This window comes from Dermacentor silvarum, chromosome 1 (assembly GCF_013339745.2).
Source record: "Dermacentor silvarum isolate Dsil-2018 chromosome 1, BIME_Dsil_1.4, whole genome shotgun sequence".
NCBI lineage: Eukaryota > Metazoa > Arthropoda > Arachnida > Ixodida > Ixodidae > Dermacentor > Dermacentor silvarum.
In genome coordinates this window covers 343,274,323-343,278,889 of record NC_051154.1, presented here as the reverse complement: position 1 = coordinate 343,278,889, position 4,567 = coordinate 343,274,323, and positions in this window count along the sequence as shown.

The window sequence follows — 4,567 nt, the reverse complement described above, 5'->3', positions numbered from 1 at the left end:
GCTGACTGCTAAATAGAAAACTTTGCCGTAAACAGACGAAAAATTCACTATAGCTATAGCGACACACACTATAGTGTGTGTGTGTGTGTGTGTGTGTGTGTGTGTGTGTGTGTGTGTGTGTGTGTGTGTGTGTGTGTGTGTGTGTGTGTGTGTGTGTGTGTGTGTGTGTGTGTGTGTGTGTGTGTGTGTGTGTGTGTGTGTGTGTGTGTGTGTGTGTGTGTGTGTGTGTGTGTGTGTGTGTGTGTGTGTGTGTGTGTGTGTGTGTGTGTGTGTGTGATGGGGGAGCGGGCGCAAATGGCCTGCTTTGCCCTTTCACTTCTCACTAAGGGGGGAGGGGTGCGTGCCTTCCCAGCCCACCAGTAGATACGCCTATGACAAGCGTGGTGATTCGCACGGACAGGTAAATATGAACACATCTCACTCGATGACTTCGAGCACTCGCTGTCACAACACTAGCGTGATAAAGAGCGCTGGAATCGAGAAGCGAATGCTTCGTGCTGCCTCCAGTTTCACCGCGAGAACATCTTTCACGGCCAAATAAACGAAAGCAGTCTTTAAAGTACTGGGAACCATAATTCCACAATTGAGGTTGCTAGTACGACAGGCCAAGTCACCCAAATGAATGCCTATATCAAGTTTTGAAATAGTACTCGAGGCGTGCAGAGGTGAGGAAATTTACCAGCTGAAACTGAGTAGACCCTGGGTGCTATAACGGCGATGGGCGCCCTGAAGGACCAATGTCACCGCGACTCCTAGTGAAGCTGGTGGAGAGGCCAAACCCCCATTGTCGGGGCATCAAGCGGCTCTCTGTAGACTCGAGGGACCTTGGTCGGGACTCCAGGCGCCGTATTCCCGGCTTTCAACTTTCAAAAAAAAAAGGGGGGGGACAAATGGCCGACTTTGCCCTCCCCCCTGCCCGGCCTATGGGGCCAGATTCACAAAGGCTTTCTTTCGTAAGTTCGCTTGGCCATTGGCTGGCCACCACCGCTAATGGTATGTCTGGCATCCTGATTGTCCAAAATTTTTTCTTACGAAAAATTCTAGCGTTAGAAGTTTTTGTGAATTCGGGTCATGCTGTATTGACAAATAAATGTAGGAGGTGCTCTTCATTGTCTATGTGGCTTGCTCGCGGTAATGCAAGAAGAGCTCGAATGATATGCAAACTTTATATATCCGTTAGGTTGTTTCCAACTTAATAAAATTGCGAAAAATAGCTGCGTGTTCATTAGACGGTGCATGGATTCCACGATCGCGCCGTCCCGCGGTTGCCACGCACCGCAAATAGGAGGCTTTCACTGAGCGTTTACTTTTGGGACGCAGCAATTTCGCCGTTGGTTCAAAAGCTAGTAGACCGATTTTGGTAACGTTCATTCGCCCGAAAGCGGAAGGCACTGCACCCAAGACTAAATGCATCGAAATAGCAGAGTTCGATCTACTGAAATGAATTTAGAGCGTAATAGGCTTAGTTGCCATCTGAGAAATTACAACTGGCATAATTTACAGCACGTCGACATTAAACAACTAGGTCTGGAGAAACAGGTGGTGTCCAAATCGCAACTCCTGCGACAGCTCTCGTGGAGTAGCAGAAACCAGTCTCGAAGGCTATGCGTTTATGTTTTGAAAGCACCGAAAGCAAATGGGAGGGCCATAAACATGACATGGTTGCCATTATCATTTATTCTGCAAAACATAGGAAGGTTGCGTAATTTGGGCACCACATATTACTCATATAGCTTGCGGCAAATGCAAGGGCTCAAAAAAATAAAAAAAAATAAGGAGAAACGTCACACGCTTGCGCGGCCCACACAGCACAGTCACAGCGTAAGCTGGTGGTGCAGCTCAAGAGTAGCTCCAATTTGGGCACCGCGCACAACAGGGTCTTCGCGGCAGTCTGTTCGCCTCGTTTTGACGAGAACGATCTGAACTGTCCGCCCGGCGTCGACGGCGAGCTGCGGCTTGTAATGCTCTTTGCACAGCAGTCGGCTGAGCACGGCGCGTTTGCAGGCACCTTAAGGTGGCGGTCCCACTCCGGCGGCACGCGCTCGGCATTTTAGTCATTCTTTACGGACGCACTGTGCTTCCTGGGTTCATTGGACAAATGTGAACTTCACTACGTTAGAAACCTTGCTTTCTGCGCTTTCCAATGACACCTAGTATTATCGCCTAGCCGGAAGCGTTACCTAACGGTAGTCAAAACAGTGGGAGCAAAAAAACGGCGTTTTTGCTGTACTAGCCTCCGCTGTACTGCCTTTCCGACTAAACTGTTCAACATAACAAAATGAAATTTGCTGTGTCTTTAAATGGAATGCTATACAAGGTTTCTATGAAGAGAAATTGTGTGTAAAGCAATTAGAAATTTATATAGGCGACAATAAAAATGGGCAAAACCACGAAAGTTTATGAATGCATATATTTTTTTCCTTTTAAACTCTTGACAACTATATTTAGTGGTTTTCTAGGCTACAGTGTACTTATCATCTATGCAAAGTTGTTTTGTGTTCTAATGAACAGTTCGTGAGGTATTATTACTTACATTTGGCAATTTATGACTATCTTGGTCACGCATTACCGGCGGCGGGACAAAACTATTCTCAAGCTGAAACTGAAATATTCAATAATCAAGCAGTAAGCCCTTATCTCAAATTCTATGAAGAGAAAATTGGCTTATGGAAATTAGGGAATCTACAGCGGAGTAGTAAATTTAGCTAATTTATCTGCTTACCAGGTCTGTGCAAATTGACATTATTTTTCATGTACGCGCTAATTCACAACAATTGTTGTACATTACTATAACCATAGAGTGTCATGTAATTACTAGCACTCACGAGTTTTACTAAGCAGTGCTTGAAACAGAAGATTTTAAATAAATAATAAATCTGACAGGCGATTTTCGGTGGTGGCGCCATCTGTGCAAAAAGATATCAAGCTGTTTCACGTCAGTTCCAACGTTTGTCAAATGTGGCCCCACTTAACATTACAAAGCGGGGAAAACGCGGAGGGAATTTATTCTCCAGGTTTGAGTGTTTGGCTCACTCTAGTGCACATGTGTCTGCAACCCGCCTTCAATGTAGTCCTCCATGAGTTTACTAACTTGTGGCTGCGGGGAGAAAAACAAAGAAAGAAAGCGCCGTGCACGGTACATCATGAGTGCATGCCAGATAGCCAGCAGGTTAGGCTATTGTGCCATTGTGCCAAGGAGAATTGCAAATTGCCCTCGCCCCCTCTATTTTGCAGGCTTGTACGACGATATCGGGAAACTTGCTTTCCCCATGCCATGAGGTGCGACGTGTGTGGCAGGGTACTGTGTTTGACTATTGTACGCGACGCCGGTGGAACGATAGGATTAGCAGCAAACAATGAGCGAGCCTGCAGCGAAAAGTGCTGATGGGTGCGTGACCTGCTGCATTTCAAGCCGCGTGCTACTAAGCAAATGTCACGTGTTCCGACGCGCAGTGAGGTTTTTAAACACGTGATTTCCAGTAGGTGCTTTTCTCGTTGAAAGATATATCGTATTTATCCGCGTAATCATCGCACTCGCATAGTGGTCCCACCACCACTTACGTTTTTGAGTGATCATCGTACACTTGAAAATCACTGTAGTGACTGCAGTTTTCTTGCTGTAGTGCATGGCATCCGACCGAGCAGAGTTTTCTGCCATTTCTTTTCCGCCATTGTGTGCACAACAGTGTGCACAGCAGAATACAGTCTCACATGCGCTCGAAAGTCTCCGAATTCAGCAGACAAAATTTGAGAGAGGGATATAAAAGAAAGCATGGACAGCGCGAAAAAGGCAGACAACACGTGCACAATTTACACTATATAGATTGATTAAGTTAGAAGTACTTCTCGCAAATAATTTCTTTGTGCAGTCCCTGCTTGTGTAGATCATGTGATCTTATGCCCTAGGCTAATGTGAGGACTTGGTATTGGACGCCTGTGTCACGAAAACGGCTGTCGGCGAAACATGCACAACTTTTGAGGGTTGCGCGCAAAGCTGTGTGTGAGTGCTTGCGATGGCCATCGTAATCATAACGCTGGCGCGATGAGCGAGTGTGAATTTCCTAAAGCAAACGTTCTGTGCAACCGCTTCATTTACCATTCCACTGTGCCGCAGCTCTGGGACTCGAATGACGTGATCTCCAAAACTATTCGCGCGGGCTCTCTAGCGGGTGCGCCATCGAACCCGTGACCGCGCGATTATGCTCGCAATTTCTACCCCAATAAAGCAGCCTAGCCACGTGTACTATGCTGTCTATTTGATAGGGGCCCGGGAATAATAACTTTTGTCACTGAATCGAATACAGCCAAAGAAAAATCGAATCGAATAATGACTATGCGATTCGAAAACCGAATTGAACAGGACATTATTTGATTCTTCAGAGTAATTAATATTCGCACACCTCTACTAGTATTTCCTTTCCGGAAAACTTATCTCCACTGTGCAGCTGCAACTTACAAATTTATAGCTGCTGTTCCGTGACAGAGTTCTACGACTACCAGGCCCGTAGCCAGAGGGAGAGGGGGGGGGGGAGGGTGAGGAGCCTTAGGGGCCCGGGCCCACCCCAAA